The 21,177-nt window shown below is 34.0% G+C and overlaps 1 protein-coding gene across 4 annotated transcripts in view; it reads left to right on the plus strand.

Moving 5' to 3' along the window:
- LOC114326699 (protein Tob1) overlaps window positions 1-21,177 on the plus strand; it is a 356,611-nt gene that overhangs the window by 197,984 nt on the left and 137,450 nt on the right. For all 4 annotated transcript variants that reach the window (XM_028275113.2, XM_028275114.2, XM_028275115.2 and 1 more), the window contains exon 2: window positions 16,290-16,332. The gene's annotated coding sequence lies outside the window, so the exon portion shown is untranslated. The remainder of the gene's footprint in view (window positions 1-16,289; window positions 16,333-21,177) is intronic.

A 21,177-nucleotide genomic window follows, 5' to 3' on the forward strand; every position in this document is an offset into this window, starting at 1 on the left:
CAACTGAGTGCTGGTAAGAATTCAAAAGTGCAAGTAGAGTGGGTACATTTTGGTCATATATTTTTGTACGGCATTTTTTCCATCGATAGATCCATGAAAAATAATAAGAAAGCGCGCAGTGCCGTACAAAAATGGCGAGCCACAAAGTTGGTAATTTTTTTTGATTTTCTGACAATTTCCAGGGTAAATTTGGTCATTTGATTCTGTATGGCATCAGTTTCATACTGTTTTAATACAACTTCTAATCCATTATTCCGCAACGCCGTACAAAAATCATGCGACAAGGGAAAAAATCGAGGGTTGCAATCCCCTCTTTTTCCGTGGTCCGGGGAGTGATTTGAAAAAGTACGGCTTCGGTTCCAAAACATTATCTAGCACTCAAAAGTACTATTAAAAATAATGCCGTCAAAAAATTATTGTTCATTTGAATGTATATTAATGCTTATGTTAATTTCATGGTATACTTGATTTATAAAGCTAAAAAAATCATTTGACTCTGTACGGCAACTTTTTCTTTAACATTATATTGTAAAATACAATTGTTATATAGTATTGCCGTTCAAAAGAAACTGTTCTAAAAAAAATTATAGAGAAATACAAAAACAGAAATTTTTTAAAATATTGCCAAAGTTTAAATATTCATAGATTAATAAAATATAGCAATTTTATACATTTATCCTTTGTTTTAAATAGTATTAAGATAAATAAATTAGGAAAAAATGATGCCGTACATTTTAATGCATACCATATCTTTTAGGTTGATGATAATGACGCTACCATTTTAAAGGTAGTACTTTATGGTCATTTGATACTGTACGGTATTAACATAACTATTTTTGAAGAGAACAATTATTGATAATGTGATAAAATCATTATGACGTCTAACTGAAGTGAAAGGGTGTGTAGGTATATAATATCCAAGAATTGAAACTGTAAATCCCAGTATCAACAGTTTTGTATACTTTTAATATATACTTCAAACATTATTGTTACATGTATATAATTGATTTGTTTCATTGTAATGATGTGAATAAATAAAACAACTACTATTTTTTAGAAAAATTACTAGGTACTAGAAAACGACTACTTAGCACACAGTACAGTATTATAGGCAGGTGTAGATATATGCCTACAAATGCTACACGTCGTAACATAACGTTGCTCCTTAAGCGATATATACGTAAATTATATTTATTTAATATTTTTATTACTTTTTTATCAATAAGAACTTTCAGATTTGTACGGCGTTAACTTTTTATAAATTATTGCATTAAGTACAAATGAACTATCTAAATGCCGTATAAAAAAATATCGTCATAAATTTCACCTTACATTTCGTTATATGGATTTTTCGTACATTTCATTCTGTGGATTTTTCGTACATTTCATTCTGTGGATTTTTCCTTGAGCTTTTTTTCCTACAAACCTTTGGACCAACGAAAATGTACGGCATGTAAAATAATGTTATCTATGCATAAAATACTTTCAAAATAAATTAATTTTATGTTGTTTCAAATCACCCCCCGGACCACGGAAAGAGAGGGGATTGCAACCCTCGATTTTTTCCACTTGTCGCGTGATTTTTGTACGGCGTTGCGGAATAATGGATTAAAAGTTGTATTGAAACAGTATGAAACTGATGCCGTACAGAATCAAATGACCAAATTTACCCTAAAAATTGTCAGAAAATAAAAAAAAAATTACCAACTTTGTGGTTCGCCATTTTTGTACGGCACTGCGCGCTTTCTTATTATTTTTCATGGATCTATCGATGGTAAAAATGCCGTACAAAAATATATGACCAAAATGTACCCACTCTACCTGCACTTTTGAATTCTCACCAGCACTCAGTTGGACTGCTTACAAGTAACGGCATAGTGCTGAATCTTATCATTTTATGCTCTTATATCGTCCTATATACGTCACCTTGTGGTTCATATGACCCATCCATTTTGGACATGGGCCTGTAGTCTATTAATTCAAGTTCATTTTTGTCTACCAAGATCACTTAACAAAATTACATGTACAAATGTAAATGTACAATTACGGCCGTTGAAAACTAAACGTGCAGAAGAAATTGCGTTAGTTCTTCTTGACATTGTGCCTTTGGAGCTCCTAGCATTCTTCAAAGCGACAATGGACGAGATGTCTTATTGAAGGTATGCTTTATTGTCATAAAATTTTACCAATTTGTGGACAAAGCTTATACAAAATAAAAAAATACAATAAAAAACAAAAAATAATAAAAAACTACAGAAAAAACAAAAACAGAAACAGACACCAAGTAAATGGCGTGAGTTATACTACTTAATATAATTTTACAGTTATTAAGTACACATTAAAAAATTAAAAATTTTGCAAACAATATTTATACAACGTCAGAGCAAAAAGAAGGCGAACAAGGAAAAGGGAAAGGGAAAGTAAATCAAAAGTTCTATGCCGCTGCAAATATGTACAAAAGTACTCGAAAGTAATAATCCTGCAAGTCAATTTGCTGAATTCAAATCGTTTATAAAAAAGTCATTCACTGTATAAAAAGCTCTCTCTAGCAAATAAGCTTTCAAGGCCTTGCGAAAAGCGGGAAATGCTGTAATAGATTTGATGTTAGATGGCAGGTGATCGTGCATTTTTCTCGAATTGTATAGTATAGAGCACTTAACCAGCTCAGACCGTGGGGTTGGCAGATAAAGATTATGCTCCACGTCTCTAAGGGGATAGTTGTGAGTGGGTCTCTCTGGACCTTCTGATGCATGTTTGCGGATTAAACAAACGGATTCAAAAACAAACAAAGAAGGAAGAGTTAATATTTTAAATTTCTTAAAGAATTCTTGGCAATGAACTCTGCTATTGAGTCTCAGGGAGTAACGAAGAGCTCTCTTTTGTAGTTTAAAAATACGCTCAAATTGAGTCGCACAACACGTACCCCAGAATGAAAGGGCGTACCGAAGATGAGACTCAAAAAGGGCATAATAAACGGTCCTAGATGTTGACAAATTCATTTCCGTAGTAACTGATCTTAGCGCAAAATAAGCAGAACTTAATTTTTTGTTTAAGGCATCAATGTGCAAGTTCCATTTTAGAGACTTATCCACAATAAGCCCTAAGAACTTCACCGATTCAACTACCTCTAGACTGTTGTTATTAAGTACTAAAGGTTGCATCATACTGTTGTAAGGTAGGCCTTTGGTTTTAGAAACGTTAAATAACAGGAGATTCGAATCGCACCACGATTTAATGGTGACTAGGTCTGTAGCTATGGTATTGCGAAGATCCATAATATCAGTGTTACTCCAAGTAATACTAGTATCATCTGCAAAGACACATATTTTACCTTTAATGTTCAGACTAGAGATATCATTTATGTATATCAGAAACAATATAGGGCCTAGAACTGAACCCTGAGGTACCCCACATTCTAATGGCATGCAAGAAGACGTCTTCGTGTCAACCCTTACAAACTGACTTCTTTTATTAAGATATGATTTAAGCCATTTAAGAGCCTTTCCCCTAAATCCATAGTGCTGTAATTTGTCAGTCAAGATGTTTACACAATCGAATGCTTTAGAGAAATCACAGAAAATTGTTGCTGTAGAGTGATGGTTGTTTAGACTGGAGTAAACATGATCGAAAAGGAAGAACATAGCATCATTCGTGCATTTGTCACTCAGGAATCCAAATTGATGTGGAGTAAGCAATTTGTATTTCAACAGAAAAGATAAGATTCTTTTTTTTTTACCAGACTTTCAATTATCTTCGACAACGTGGGCAGGAGTGCAATAGGGCGATAATTCGAAGCAAGATCTTTATCGCCTCCTTTGTATATAGGAATAATTATCGCTGTCTTAAGGCAGCTTGGAAAAACTCCAGTTTCGAATAACCTATTTATTAAGGTAGTAAGATGGTTTAAAGTGCAATCAGGTAGAGCAGAAAACATTTTAAGAGTGAGGCCATCAGTCCCAGATGACGATTTATTTTTAATGTCATTTATTGTAGAGTGTAGTTCACCTAATACTATGGGTGTAAAAAAGAAACTATTTACATTCTTATGCGAAAGATATGAAATCGGATCCTGAGAAGGAGGTATAGTATGTATTTGTTAAATTCTTTGCCACATTTACAAAGTAATTGTTCAGGGTCTCAGGAGAAGTCGGGATTGTGGTGGGAGAAGAAGTCTTATCTCTCAGTTCATTTACGATAGACCACGTTTCCTTAGCAACATTACCTGATTTAGCCAGCCTCGCATTATAATAAATTTCCTTGGCGGCCTTTATGGCTTTATGGTAAATTTTCCTGTAAAGCCTAACGTAATCATGGAAGGATATGTTGTCCGAGAATTTTTTTAGGTACGATAATGAGCGCATGTTCTTTGCAGATATACGTAGACCTCTAGTTGACCAAGGTTTACGATGTTTAGTTTTGATGGGCCTAAGAGGAAAGGATTCGTATGCCAGACCAGACAATAGCTTTATGAATCTAGAAAACTCGATGTCGACATCAACAGAGCGGAAGTCCCAGTCAGTTGTTTGACATAGGTGTTTAAATGTTAGAAAATTTTGTTCTCCAAAGACACGGAGCAATTTTCGTTGCGTGTTTTCACTACTATTTTTTGATTTTAACCAAAATGTAGTCAATACTGCTTCATGATCAGAGAAACCTGAGTTGAAAACAGTACAGTCAGTAGAATTTGGAGCCAAAGACGATACGACATAGTCAATGATACTAGAGCTAGTTTTAGTTCTGGTTGGAGAATTTACATGCATACCTATACCAAAGGAATCAAAGATAGAATGAAGAGATTCTTGAGCAGCACACACACTGGAGTAGTCAATATTTAGATCGCCACATAGAATTAATTTACTTTTTGAAGGAATAGATTCTAGCAAGCTAAGTAGTTGTTGTAAGAAAATCTGCACATCCGCATCGGGAGTTCTATAAATACAAATAATATAGAGGTCAGAAGATTTCTGATAAATTATGGAGAATTCAAATACTTTTTCAATTAATAAATTATCAAATTTGGTCACTGCTGAAAAGTCATTTTGTGTAGACATAATCAAAGTACCCCCATGAGATAATCTACTCCTGTTAAATCTGGATATAATAGTGTAATTTTTAATAAACACAGGTTCATCAACATTTAACCAATGTTCAGTTATAGCAACAATCTCAGGAAAATTTAGCTCTTCTAGTAATAGAAGTAATTCATCAGTTTTGTGTCTTAAGGACTGAATGTTAATAAGAAATAAACTTAGCTTGCTATCGTCCAAATTGTCAGAAGGCGCTTGATCTTCTGTACGCGTCAATTTATTTAAAAAATTTTTTGCTAGATGGGGAATTACTCGAAAAATATTTATTCTGACATTCCCTAATTTTCTGGAGTCGGAGGCTTGTCTCAGTGGAAAAGAAGGTTCCAAAAGCCGAAAGATCTGCTTCAACTTCAGAAGTACTAATACCGTAAGCCTCATGGAATCTGTGATACAGCTTACGCAGGGAATCCACGTCAGTATGGAGTCCCTCTGAAGCCAGCATCAATTTAATGGTGGTGTTGGTGTGCCTATCGTAACACGTACTCGAGGGTTAATCAAGGAGATAGGCAAGGAAGAGTCGAAGAGGATTCAAAATTCCAGGGTCCCTCAGTCTAGCTAACAAGTAACGACTATTTTCCACATCCGCAGTACGAGATAGCCGCACTATAGGTGGAGTCATCGGGTCCATACAAAGCCAATCATCCTTTTTCATAGTTTTCTCCGTAACCACAATACTTGAATTTTGTTTATTAAAGGACTTACTTGCAATAATGGCATCCCTATCTGAACCAATCTGAATGGATATGCACTCCTTAGTAGGTGTTGATGGTGTGTAAGGAGTACTGGATGCTGGAGCCGCTACTTTTATGGTCGTTGAAGCTGAATTGGCATGCGCTGGAGGATTGTCATTAAGGTTGTCTACTACAGTACCAGGTGGCCACAAACTTGGATCTTTCAGCAACTTGATGAAACTTTGATTTTGCACACCGATCTTAAAGTCAGAGTCTGGTCTATCCGTATCCCTCAGCAATGGAAAGCATCGAATAAAATCGGTGGTACCAAGTTTCTCCTTGACATAGTGTGCAATCTGTTTAGCAGTATAAGGGGGTGGAATTTTTGATACAACATAATTATAGAAGAACTGTGCTCCATGTGAAATGATTTAAAGATAGTGCACGGTAAGCCAAGACACAGTCAGTCACAAGGATCTGTTGCGAATAAAGACATTGAAAATATACTAAGTTCCTAGTTGGAAAGCAACCAAACAAAAACAAGTTGTTAGAGGGTCTTCGATCTGTACAATTCAATAAGAACCGAGCTTACCATTATGGCATCAAGTGCAGTCGACATGAAGCTATGTTTGTGGTTCCTGCTAAAATTAGTTTCAAAACTTCATCAAAGCCAGAAGATCCTTTAGAAAATATTTCGACTGAAAAAGATTTGGAAATAGAAGAACAAATAGAAGAAACCCAGTCAGGTCCTGATTTTGAAAAACGTGAAGAAGCAGAAGTGGATGAACCAAATGAGTTTCTAATAGAACAAGAACTAGAAAAACCTGAGCAACCATCAGTGAATGAATCTAATGCGATTCTAGGAGAACTATTTTCTAATCAAATTTCAGAAAGGCGAGATTCTGTTGTAATTAAATGGACACGTGACAAAGGAAGACCTTGAATAGCAAGAAAAGAAATGCTTAAAACATCAAAAACTTTTGGCTGTTTTTATGAGTATTTAAAATGAATTGGGTACTAAAGAAAGGCGACTGCTACAGTTGCATAACAGAAATTAATTTACCATCTGCAAAGAATAATTCATTTCTTTAGATTAGACATAGTTCCAACACTAAACATTTTTCATTTCGCGAGTTTGTTAGAAAAACTGGAAAGTTGCTCAATGTCAAGGTCCATGAAAGTTTGCCATGTGACAATAAATAGTAGTAAGTAAAGTAGTAGTATTAATTCAGGCAAAATAGCTCAATTCAGGTTAAACACAATGTGTCTTGTTTTTAATTCAGTTCAATAAATATCTGAATACCTTTTGGAATTTATTGTTTTTATTCAGCATTTTACTTACTTTTACCACTGGTCCTTGGTAATTGTATACAATTACCGGTAAAAGTAGAGAATTGGAAATAATTTCCTACATTTACCGTCGGCTCTGGTAATTGTATACAATTACCAATTATCTACTTTTACCGCAACATATATACATTGTAAATCCCAAATCATAATTTACAAAGTTTATACATTGTAAATTATGATTTGGGTGTGCTCCTCGTAACATTCAACGTTTGGAAGTACATATTTTTTTAATAATTGCAGGCAGACTGTAGTTTAATTAACACACTGTGCCATCGGCTGTTCGTCTGATCAATAGCAACAAAAATTAAACACAATCAAAGCTATTATTTTCATAAATTTCGCAAAAAAAATCACAAAAACATTTCCTGAACTGATAAAATCGTCAAGGTGTATTAATAATAATTTACCATGAATGTACAAGCGTATCATTCTCGTTGAATATTGGAGTTATGCTTATTACTGGAAAACTTACTTTTAAGTCAAATTTCAGAGTAGGTATATAATTTTTCATATTTACTTCTACGAGTAGATCAGTAACCGTTATACCCCGTTCCAATGCTCCAGACTCTCCTCCAGGTCCCGATAGGACGCTGATGCGCTATAGAACAGGGGTGGGCAAAGTGCGGCCCTCGGGCCGCATGCGGCCCTTTATACATTTTTTTGCGGCCCGCGGAAAAAAGTAAATTATTTTCATTTAAAGATTTTTTTTATTTATTGCTAATATTAATAAATAAATAAATAAAGACAATGCAGCTATTAATTAACACTTTCGCAGCGGGAGATTTTTCTGCAAATTTTCAACATAACGCGGGCAATTATTTGGGTTTCCGGAAGAGTTTTTTCGGCTCCCTGAATAAATCCGCGAAATTTCAACAAATGGAAACGATATTTTTGAAGTAGTCTGGAACTGTTTGGAAAATTTTAAATACCGCTGTAACCACTGAGTAAGTGTAACAACTGAAGGAGCTCCAAATCTAAGAGGAGCAAAAAATATTGTAATGTTGAGAAAACTTAAAGATTACGTCCATGAACAATTTTCAGAACATCAGTTATTATTTTTCACTGCTTAATCCATGAGCAGGTAATGTGCAAAAATGTTTAGCAAGTAGTCACCGCCAACGTCATTTCAATTAAAACTAATAGGTATTGTTAATAGGATTCGTTCAATAGGATTAAATCATGGTGCATATTTTTATATTATTTAATTCTTTTAACGAAAACAAAAACAATGGAAGGAATCTAAGATTTTTCAAATTTATAACTTTGTTTATTTTGATTTAAATGACGCGTGTTGCGTATTACGTATGATGCGTATTTGCATCTATTTAAGCACGGAATTTCCCTTCAAATATTTAAGTAACTAATAGCAATGTGAAAATAAAATTCACTATTTTATTTGGGAATAAGCCACAATTTAAGTTTGAAATTAAATTTATTTGACGTTTCCATTTCCACTTCGGAAATCGTTATCAAAATACAACACATTAATAAATTGAACTAATTAAATAAATGCTTAATTTATTAATGTTTTGTATTTTGATAACCATTTCCGAAGTGGAAATCGAAACGTCAGATAAATTTAATTTCAAACTTAAACTGTGGCTTATTCCCAAGTAAATTGCATAAAATCTCACAAGGAAATAGCTTCAGAACAATATTAGGGAAAAAAGAAATATGTTCATAGATATGTTCATAGATAAAATAAAAATAAATAAACATATAGATACACATATATTTGAGGGAAATACCGTGCTTAATTAAGTGCGAATGCTGTTTAGGGGAGAGGGGTACGGTTTGAAAAATTTGAAATTTTTTATTTTTTTATTATTTTAAATGAAAGTACATAAATAAATAAATAAATAAACTTCAAGAATACTATCTAAAATTTTCAGCTTGACTGGAGTAAAATTACCGGAAGTAGAGAATGTTTTTCTGAAGCTATTTCCTTGTGGCATTTTTTAATCAACTATTTCTAATGAGAATAAGCCACAATTTTACCAAAAAAAATGATTTTATTAACGTTTCGAAGCCCAAATCGGGTTTCGTTGTCAAAATACAAAATACTACTGACTAAATTAAATAATTAAAGCATGTTTAATTCGACTCGCTTTGCAGTAGCTTGAGCGTAGTGAGAAACGTTCAACAGCTGTTACTGTCTCTTTTGTAAATTACTCTGCGATTCAAAAACATATTCCGGCGTGCATCCCTTTACCATGTGACCGACAAAAAACAAATTGAAATAAAAGTTGTCAAACCAATCGCGTCTTTCTCAAAACTGCTTTTTCAAAGGCGGTGGACATTGTAACTCAAAAACTACCTACTTCACAGATTCACCTAAAATTTTTCACAGATTTTCTTTAGACATTTCGTGAGGTACCTCTGTCGAGATATGTTTTGGTTAACAATAATAAATATGTTGATTTTCACCCTTTTTTACAAAAATTTCGTTATTTTAGCTTGTATTTTGAGTGATATCAAAATCTCAAAAATCGTTAAAACTAAAAAACCTAAAAGCGTTACCTCGATAAACTCATAGCTAATAAAATATTTTTGAATTTTTTGTTTCATATGATCCATTCACGAGTTCTACTGCAAAATCCATTTTTTTGAGCTGCCTGGAAAAATTTGCCACAGCGTTGGCTTATTTTTCAATATTTGGTCTTAATTTTTTTTAATAATCTTTGAATTGTAGTGAATATGTTTATTTAATTTAAAAATAAAATAATTCTACCATAATTTTAAAACAAATTCAAGAAAAGGTGCTTGAACTGTTTATTTGAAACCATGGCCCTCCCCTTAAACAGAATTAGTAAAAAGTTAAAAATTCGAACATGTAAGGTAACAAATATTGCGGCCCTCGGTAATAGACCAAAATTATTTGGTGGCCCTTACTAAAGAAAGTTTGCCCACCCCTGCTATAGAAGCTTCAAATCGTCAAAATACTTGCCATGTGGGAGTCCCGGGAAATACTTTTCTGTGGGGGTCCTTTTTACTTTTGTGTTTTTGTTAGTAACATAATTTTTTTATGGCTTGTGCGGTTTTGTTAGTTTTTTCAATTTTCTGCTTAGCTGGGGCTGGTTTTTTGTTTGTTTTTTATATTTTTTTGATACGGCTGTTTAAATCTACATCTTCTACATGCCTGAGTCTGGTTAGAGTTTTTTTCTTCTTGCGTTGATTTGAACTTCTTCCGACTGATTTCTTTTAATAGAGCTACATTGTTTTTTTTTTGTAATCTTATTGTGTGTTTAAGCATTTGGTATTATTTTTGTTGCTTTGATCTTCTGTGCTTCCATCTATAAAAAACATCATATCCTTGTTTCTTGCAGCTCGAAGGATCTAGTTTGGGTGATTTTCAAGCTCAGCGATTTTTTCCCTGGCTTTTTCTTCCATTATCTCCAATACTTTTATTTGCTTCAGGTATCTGACCAGGAAACATTCAGCAACGTATTTTGGGCTCTTTCGCTATTTCTCTTAAGCATTTGTTATGGACTGCTTGTATCTTCTTATACCTACTATACCTAAGTTTTGGGGACCTGAAAAAAGACCTTTAACAGGGTCAAATTGAGAGACGTGATTGGAGAAAAATTAGAGATGATAGAGATATAGATAAGCTAAAGAGAGTTTGAGACAGAAGTATAAGAACAAGTGAATAGATCAAACAGTGGCACAAGATGTTTAAATGATACACCTAAAAAAGTTAAAAGCTGAATTTACAAAAAAGTTATTAAGCTTTAAGTCAATAATGGCACAAAAATTATAAGCCTACTAGGTGGTTTGATGGTAATATCTTTTAAAATAAAAAACAGGTTTTTACAGAAAATTATTTTATTTTATTCGATATAGTCTCCTTTCACCTCAATACAACGATTTCTAAAATCTCGGTGTGCATACCTCCATTGTCGCAACACAACTTGATAAGACGCCATGTTCGTATGCTCATCCGTCCCAGCATGTCCGAAGTTACTGACGTAAAATCTTGGATAACTCCGTTTCGCGTCCTCGTTTGAAACATATCTGTGTTTTCTAATCTCATCTTTAATGGAACCCCACAGTACGTTGTTCGGCGTTGTCAAATCTAGACTTTTGGATGCCGAGAATTGAAGAACCTCGCCCAATCCATCGGTCCGGTCAAATTTCATTCAGGTGATTGCGAACAGCAAGAGCAAAATGCGATGAGGCGCCATCTTGTGAAAATAAAGAAGGCCTTCACTTGTTAATCCTTTCGCGTATTATCTTGAGTTGTTGACCGTGCAATACCAAACTCTGCAGAGCGTTTCCGCGTCGACTTTATCGATGAACGTTCAATGGAATCCTGAATGCCAGCACATGTTTTCGAGTGCCTGGTCTTTCATTTCTTGGTGCATCGAGAACAGTTCCCGATGAAGAAGCCTTCTTCTCCCACGAGAGCAAAGTTGGTCTGGATGCTTATGGTTTTTGAAAACCAAAATATCGGCCATTGTTTATTGTTATGACGACGTTTTTCATTCAGCGTTTTTTTAACTTCTTTGTGCCGTCAGAATGATATGATACTCTACAGAAGAAGCTCTGCAAAATAGGTATTTGTTTCTTCAATTATCTCTTAGTTCGATCTGAACGTTTTATTTGGAAGCCACCTGTTCTAAATGTCTGTCTGTTCTAAATGGGAAATAAGCCACAATTTAACTAAAAAAAAAATAAAATTGTATAATAAAATCTTTTTTTTAGTTAAATTGTGGCTTATTTCCCATTTAGAATATTTGATTACAAAAATGCCACAAGGAAATAACTTCAGAACAATAATTTATCTAGTACGGTTCTTTGTGTAAAATATGACAAAAGTATCATCCCCAGCTGTACCAAATATATGAAAAGCGAACTAAGTCAGTCTATAAGAAGGGCACCCCTCAATCTCCGTGACGTCAGAAAGCAAGTCTCGCCAGTAGTGTTTAGGATGGAAAAAGGAATCACTTAACAATAACGTTGCGAGGCCTGGCCCTTAAGATCGCAGCTCCATAAAAGACCAAAGGGCAACTGTTCGAAAACGAGGTCACGAGATCGATATTTATTCGTCCGCCAACGCCCCGTTTACAATACAACAGAGGTGGAGAACGAACACACTAACCTCTCATTTACGTGGTTAATTGTTGTTTTTATTACCATGTTTTTTATTTCTTTATAAGGGAAAGGGTGATATGTTCATCTGACCAAATTTTTGTAGGTACCAATTTTAAATTTGAAATACTTCATAATATAGTAGAACTTTTTGATATACTGAAAAATATGTAGAGACTGTTTAGTTTTCAATTAGATATACGCACTATAAATGACAACACTGCTTGCCCGCTGCCCTATTTAATGCACCAGATCTAATGCACCGATTCATTCAGTCATTCATGATTCTACAGTTAAGTGGCAATTCAACCGATTCAACCAATTCACCGATTCGTTCAGTCATTCATGATTCTACAGCTAAGTGGCAATTCAACTCATTCTCATAAGCAATGTTGCCAATTTTAACGCTTCCTTCATTGGGGTATATCTAAACAAACACTAAACAATATGTATCTTCTCTCTTAACTGTCATGCATCCAATATCGGATATAGGTCTTTTTAGTCTCTAGAATTTTTTTATCATTCTGTTAACATATTTGGAGAAGGCATCATGCGCAAAGAAATATCAGAATGGGAAGGGGGCATATCCATTGGCGGCAAAAGAACCAATAACTTAAGGTACACAGATGACACAACACTTTTCGCCGAATGGTCTTAAGAATTGACGGAGCTGTTAGAATGAATAGAACGAGTGAGTTTGGAAGTCCATAAATAAATCAAAAACAAAGATTATGATCATAAATAGAAGAAATAACAACCAGCCAGACATTGTCAGAATCAGTGACATCGAAGGGGTAAATCAATTTGTGCATCTGGGCACCCTTATAACCAATTCTGGAGGACGCACCAAAGAAATAAAAAGATCAGCTATGACCAAGGCAATGACAAAGCTCACGAAAGTATGGAAAAGCCATGGATACAAAGATAAGGCTTGAAAAAACAATGGTCTTCTCCCTTTTTCAATATGGATCTGAATCCTGGTCTGTGAACAATGTAGACGCGTTTGAAATGTTTTACTGATGAAGAATGTTGCAATTTTCCTGGACCGCAAGAAGAAACAACGAGTCTATTCTTAGACAGCTGCAAGGCTTCGAAACATTGTGGCCGAAAAAATCATCGCTTAATTTGGTCGTGTGGTGGGTAGAGATGGTCTGGAGAAGCTGACCTTGCAGGTAATAATGCAAGGAGCGAGAGCCCGGGGAAGATCACCAACAAGATATATGGACCACATTGCAAAAGAGGTCGAGTTCCACTAAATCTTTGCTGCAAAGTTGCAGAGGATAGAGAAAGATGGCGACAGTTTAACAGAAATTATTGAAAATTTAAGGTGGCACGATGCCTGAATCGGACGGCCTACTAGGAAAAAGACCTTGCTTATGGTATTTCTTGTTCTTTTGTCTTGGATAATGTCTCCTTTTAATAATCGTTGTACTTGTTCTTCTCGTCTTACAATATATCCCGAGTATGGTTGGAATATTCAATAGTTTATACATTAGGGGGAGGAAAAGTAGCTGGGATTTTAATTTACTTTTCGCAGAATACTGAGTACGTAGACAGACACCATTGAGTAGGCCAACTCTTTTTCTAAACTTTTTACGGGTTGTTAGCAGATCTTATCTCCAGTATGGTGTTATGGTAAATACAACTCATAGACACTGAATTTTGTTTCCCCATAGCCTAATGTTGATGTTGATATTATTTGGAGGTCTGAAGAGTAAGAGTTGTATTTTGCATGGGTTAGTTGTTACTCTCCATATAGCCCAGTAAATGACCGTTTTGGAGTGTAATTTTCAGGGGCAACTCTGAATTGCATGAAAATTTGGATTTAGGTTCTACTTACCCTCCACTTCAAAGTTGAACTTATGCCGTTAGTTGCTTTTACTTGGGGGGTGACAGCTACCCCTTCTCGGGGGTGAAAAACATACGTTCAAGATTAGTCCAGAAATTGATAAATTGACGAATTCTAAGTAACTTTTGTTCTGTTTTTTAACTAAGTTAATATTTTCGAGTTATATAGTTGCGAGTGAAAATGTGTATTTTTAACAAAAACAGACCACGTTTTCAGGCGGTTTTGCGAAAATAACTCGAACAAATAAAACGAAAAAAATTTTGTATTCATGAAGTCTATAAACCCAGTAAAAGTAAAGTTGTAGTTCATGAAAAATACGTTCTTATTCGTCAAATTCCAAATCAAATATTTCAACGTGAAATGACCAAAAAATGAAGCAATTTTCGGGGAAAACTTATTAACATTTTTTTAAGTGTTTTAAAAAAGCCTTATTTTTATTTTTTATAAAAGTTTTCTAGCATCCAAACTAAGCTAGTTACGCTCAAAATAAAGTTGAAATTTATCAGTGAAAATCTCCCAATATTTAGTTAGCACCCTAAATAAAATTAATTATTACCGCTTTTTATTTACTTTATATGTGTATTGTTTATATTATACGATCTGTAAGTTTGACCGGTTCAAAGTGTTTATTTTTGAAAAAATTTGGTTTTATAGTAAAAAAAGGTTTCGAAAATTTTGGATATTTCTATTTTTTTAAAATACTTAAAAAGTATTAGTGATACAAAAAAATCTCAAAGAGTAAAAAATGTAAGATTTTCTTAGATATGCTAGTTTTATGTTATTTTTCCGTAAAACAAAAATTTAATAAGATATGGCTGTTCAAAGTTTGCATACCCTCGTGATTAGTGACTCCTTCAGGCCCTTTCAACTATAACCCTTTCAAAAATAAACAGTTTAAACCGGTGAAACTTACAGATCATATAAAAAATACATAAGTAAAGTAGGTACATTGTTTGTAGAGCGGTAACGATTAATTTCATTTGGGGTTCTAAATAGGGGGCGATTTTCACGATTTTTGTTACCAAAAAAATGGCTAACTTTACTTTGAGCTAACTCGCTTAATTTTGATACTAGAAACTTTTTTACAAAATAAAAATAAATCTTTTTTTAAACACTTAAAAAACATTTAAAAAGTTTTAATGGAGTTTTTCCCAAAAAACGCTTAATTTTTTGGTTATTTCACGTTGAAATATTCGATTTGGACTTTGACAAATAAGAACGTATTTTTCATGAGCTACAACTTTGCTTTTACTGGGTCTGTAGACTTCACGAATACATCGTTTTTTTTTTTCGAGTTTTTATGAGCTACATTTTTGCTAAGAACATTGTTCTTTACAAAATACTTACTTTTTGAGTTATTTGCGAAAAACAGCCTGAAAACGTGTTTTTTTTTTGTCGAAAAATAAACATTTTCAATCGAATACAACTCGAAAAGTATTAACTCTATAGAACAAAAGTTACTTAGAATTAGTCAGTTTATCCATTTCCGGACTAATCTTGAACGTATGTTTTTTCACCCTCGAAAAGGGATGACTGTCACCCCCAAGTAAAAGCCACCAACGGCACAAGTTCAACTTTGAAATGGAGGGTAAGTAGAACCTGAATCCAAATGTTCATGCAATTCGGAGTTGACCCTGAAAATTACACGGTATCGCTATATTTCCCGTTAATTCACTGGGCTAATATGTCGATTCAGGAAAGAATAAAATGGTTGTGCGCGAAAAAAAATTACAATGAGCTAAATGCTTTGATATACAGATTCTTAAAGAAAATGATTAGACCTTTTAGTAAAACCATGTTTGATGCAAATTAATTTTTATATTACACGAATTTATTACACTAATTTTTTTTTGTTTTATCTAATAACATATTTTTTAGTGTTTTTATAATCCTATAAACTATAAGGTCAAACTGTTCCTTTAAAACAATTATGTGGCGTTAGTAGCTATACAAGCTCAGTCTTTATTTTGATAGTTCACAAATTTATTGTGGAGAGGAAAGCACTTTTACTAATGGAAGTATTAAATTTTCCAATATTTCCTTCTTGTATTCTCCAGCATCTAAAAGCTTCGAGCTGTAATATTTCCACCCACGTATTTGCCTAAACGTCGAGCTAGATTTTATAAGATACAGGCTTCTTTATAATCGTACATCTGAACTTAAAAACTGTTTTAATCATTTTTTTGTATATATTACTCTATAATAATATTTTGAACTAATTTTTGGTTTTTTGTTTTTCAGATTTGTATATTGGCTATAAGAAACTCACAAGAACTGAACAAAAGTAAGTGTATTATTATATATATGGCTTAGGTGTTATGCATATTTTTAGAGATTATAAACCAAAACAGATGATAATTGTACTGTCACCTTGTATTAATCTTTTTTTACATAATTTATGTGCGTTTAAAAATTGTTCAAATATCAATATTTGCAAATATTTTCTTTTTTTTGTGTATAAATAACTCTGTCTATTTTCCTGATTACACTGATGGATTGGTCGAAAGAAACTTTCATGGCTGCGTAATATTAGACAATGGTGTGGTTCCACAGTGGAAAGATTATTTTGCGTAGCTGCCGATAGAAAAAAGTTTCAGGAAATTGTAAACATGATCACGGTTAGCGTCTGAATACGGACACGCTACCTAAAGAACCCTTTTTTTCAATGTGCCTCCAGTAAATTTTGGTTCCGTCGCTTCCATGGTCTTCCCACTGATCCTCTTCCTGCTTGAGAAACGTCTCTTGTCGTCTTTACTACTTTATTGTTGTCATTCGGCTTTTCTCTGCTGCTTTTAACCTTCTTTTTGTTATCTCCGTGTCATGTCGTATTTCTGCTGCATATGCCATTGTTGGTCTGATGGCTTTCCCGATATTTTTATTTCCCCATATTGTTTCATTCAGGCATCCTGCGGATATGTTTGCTCTTTTCACTTGATCTTCCACTTCTTTTTCGAGTTTTAAGTAGCTAGATAGTGTGAGGCCTAGATATTTAAACTTCATCACTTGCACTATTATCTGACATTCCAGCTCCAATTTACATCGTAGATTTGCTATTATAACCATACATTTTGTCTCTTTCGGGGAAATTAACATGCTTTATTTTCTGGGCAGGAAGAGACAATCAAACAACAGAGTTACAACAGGAGAATAGGACTAATATGGGCAACTAAAACTGAGGGATGCCTTTAGATCCGATATTCCCAATTCTCATGTGCTTGAAAAGGAAGGTCGTTGATCAGTATGTACCCGCAGCTCTCACGTATGGAGCAGAAACATTGATCCTTATCAGAAAAGCTATAAATAAGGAATCACAAAGAGCAATGGAGAAGTCAATGTTAAATATAATGTATATCGGAGTAAAAAAAATACAGCGCTGAAGTGGAACTGATCAGGCCACGTTGCCAGAGTCACAGATGGAAGATGAACCAAGAAAATTTTAGAGTGGAGACCTAGACACGATGCTTATCATAATCGAGGACATCAAGCGCATTAGCAGCAAAACTGGATGCAAGGTGCTCAAGACCGGATGCCATTGAATTTAATTTAACGGGAGGCCTATGTTCAGCAGTTGACTCAAAACCGCTAATGATGATGAAAGTAAAGGATGAATAAAATAAATTGCACTTCCCAAAATACTGAAGCTAAAACCCTTCCAACGGATGTTTGCATCTTTAATACAAATATTTTTTGAAAATGTAAAAAACTATCATTTTCATGTTTCTGTTTCTATATATTTGTTGATAATCTCAAAATAGTTAAATGACCTTCTTATGTTTTTGTGGTTAATTATATACCTACCTAAATAAAAATCTGATAAATAAGAAAGTTTTATCAAAATTAATGTTGTCAACAATATATTTACGTACACCTTGATTTGTTTTTGGCCTTCTCAAGCTGTAAACAATTGGCACCCAAATTGTTGTTTTTTGAAATACTCGTGCAAATTTACACGCACACCAAAATATTTGTTCTGTTTAGCATGTTTTCAGGAAGACATTTCCAAAAAACAACATTATTGACGAAATGCGGTAAAAGCAAATTTTGGGTTAATCAATTATAGGAGACAAATTTGAATATGGAATATGGCGGATCTCAAAAATACCTATTTATTTTTTGGTAGCTTTAACTTCTTACTCAGTGTGAATTCGCTGTCATCAATCAGCCAATCGCATCCACTGCTGGACATAGGCCTCCCTCAGTTATTTTCAGTGTTCTCTACATTAGGCCCCTTGTCGCCAATTTCCCGCTACTCTTTTTACGTCGTCGGTCCATCTCAGTGATACTCAACCTGCGGCCCGCGGGCCGCATGCAGCCCTCTAGTGGTTTTTATGCGGCCCGAAGGCTAACTAAAGGGTCCTGTGATCAAATTATTTGTCAAATTTCACGTGTTTTCTCTAATTATTTGATAGTGTGCCGATGTGTTTGAGGCGTGTTTGGTAGTGAGGCAGACAATTTAATGACTTTAATTTTAAATTATATTGAAATTTTTAAGAACTCTGATTAAAAAGCAATGTATTATTAACTTTTAATAATAAATTATTAAAGTTAATGACCAAATACTCATTTTAAAAATAATCAATACTTATTTACTACATTTCAACGACCCATTTAGTAATCACAAGAAAAATTCATGTCCGAATTAACAAAAATTTTATTTTTAAATAATTGTGACCTTGAAGCAACACCCGTATATTAAAATTTTCAAAATTCATCTGCACATTTAAAAAGATTTAAAAAGAGCATAAAAACTAAATTTAATGCCACTTGTTAACTAAATAATTATATCGAAATTTTTGTTTTGAAAGTACGAATTCTTAAAAATTTCGACATACATAATTTCAAAATTAAAGTGATTGAATTGTCTACACAAAAAATGGAAGCTCCATTAAAGCTCTTTTCAAATGTGCAAACGAGTTTTGAAATTTTAAATATACAGGATGTTGTTTCAAGGTCACAATGGATTTATAATTTTGTTTAATCCGGACCTGGATTTTTCTTGTGATTAGTAGTTGGTTGGTTTGGATTCTAAATGTGACATATGTGTACCAAATATCAAAAAAATATACAAGGTTACTTAAGTTATGGGTCCAGAAAGGAATGGGCAAAATCGATAAAACACCCTGTAACTCGGGTATAAAGTCGGTGGAGCAATAAATTTAGTATGTCTAGAACCGCCTCATTTACCTCTATTCACCATTCAAGTATTTCCGTTTCCCAATGAAACACCCTGTATATTACTTCATCTTGATTTGGCAAAGCTGTGGCAATAACTACTATGTGGCCCAGGAAAAAAAAAGGTTGAGTAGAGCTGATCTAGTCGGTGATTGTCCTTAGCTTCTTTTATTTCTAGGCTTACATTCCATGATATGCCTTGTCCACCGTACATCTAGGGTTCTAACTAAGTTTCAGTTTCAGTTAAGCGTCCTGATTCTTTCGATGACGTCTTGGACTCCTGATCCTTGCCTGATTTGTTGGTTTGTTATGTGGTCTCAAAGGTTCATGTCCATGGGTCGTTCAAGTTTATTTGCAGATTTTTGCTTCAGTGTTAAAGTCCGTGTTCCATAAGTTTGTACGGTCAAAACACATTGGTTATAAATTTTTCGCTTAAAATACATGGAAATTGCACTTTTTAGAATATGGCTTAGTGTACCAAATGCTGCCCATGTCAGGTCTATTCGCCTCTGTATTTCATGTGTTTGATTGTCTCTGCTTATTTTGGTGTGCATCTGTTTATTAGGTGGTGTGCATCAATGAAAAAACTGGAAGGCTGCATCATTCTTGAATGCTGTATCAATAAAAAACTGGAATCATTTGAGTTGTGGGTGTATAGAAGAATTCTAAAAATATCATGGACGGAACACGTAACAAACAAAGAAGTTCTGAGAAGGATGAATAAAGAAATGGAAGTCTTAAATCAAAACCAGAAAATTGGAATATCTCGGACATATTACACGTGGAGAAAGATACAACTTGCTCCAACTCATTATGCAGGGAAAAATTCAAGAAAAAAGAAGAATAGGGAAACTCAGAATAACGTGGCTGCGCAATCTGAGAGAATGGTACGGATGTACATCAAATGAACTTTCTAGAGCAGCCGTCTCCAAAGTCCGAATAGCTATGATGATTGCCGACCTCCGTCGCGGAGATGGTACTTGAAGAAGATTGTCTGGCATTATTGTCAATAGTTATATTTCCTCTCATTGCGAGATTTGTCAGAAGTTTAGTTTTCTCAAAGTTTATTTTGAATACTGCTCTCTCAGACAGAGTTTTAAGCGAATTTATTATAGAAACTGTATCTGTATTGGAAGCTGTCTGCGATTAATACGCTATGAGCTCGTAGATAGAGGAGATAATTAAAAATTCGCGAGCGCCAGAAGTGACAAGTCTGTAAGCTTTTACTGGTTTGACATAAATGTCAAAGTGATTTATTTAAAACATTAAAATAAAATCGTTAATAGGAACTAATATTAGTTGGTCAAAGCTGTGGTGTATATTTTTACCTTAAATATACTTACGTTTTAAATACTGAATTTAAGTTTTTTTAATATTTCGTAATATATAATTATAAATTAATCTCAGCGCCATCTACACGATAATTGTGAAAGTATCCGAAGTAAGAAATTAATATTTCATTAATAGAACGTTAAAATGATTAGCAAAATCTTTAAAAAATCGATTACAATTTAATTACTTTTTTGCGTTGTAAATATTAAGCGATAACAATTAACTAATACATTTAAAAATTACCGGTGAAAGTTGCATTAGCAATCCTCTAGGAGCGACACCAGCGAAACTCAGAGCGTATACGTCACCTGCAAACCTCGAATGATTTAATCTTATTTTATCTATATTGATGCCCATATCTTGCCAATAAGTGTTCTTAAATGTTGACTCTAGAGCTGTCGTGAACAATTTTTGGTGAAGTCTTGTCTCCTTGTCATACTCCTCGACCTAAGCTGAATTTTTCTGTCTTCGTGTAGCCGTATAGTTGATAAAGCGTTCTCATAGATGTTTTGATTAGTAACGTATACCTATAATGTAGTCGGCTTTGCTTTAGAGCTTCCAGTAATGTTTCAAACTCTACAGAATCCAAAGCCTTCTCGTAATCCACAAATGCAAGAACCAGTGT

The sequence above is a fragment of the Diabrotica virgifera genome, chromosome 4 (genome assembly GCF_917563875.1).
Source record: "Diabrotica virgifera virgifera chromosome 4, PGI_DIABVI_V3a".
Taxonomy (NCBI): domain Eukaryota; kingdom Metazoa; phylum Arthropoda; class Insecta; order Coleoptera; family Chrysomelidae; genus Diabrotica; species Diabrotica virgifera.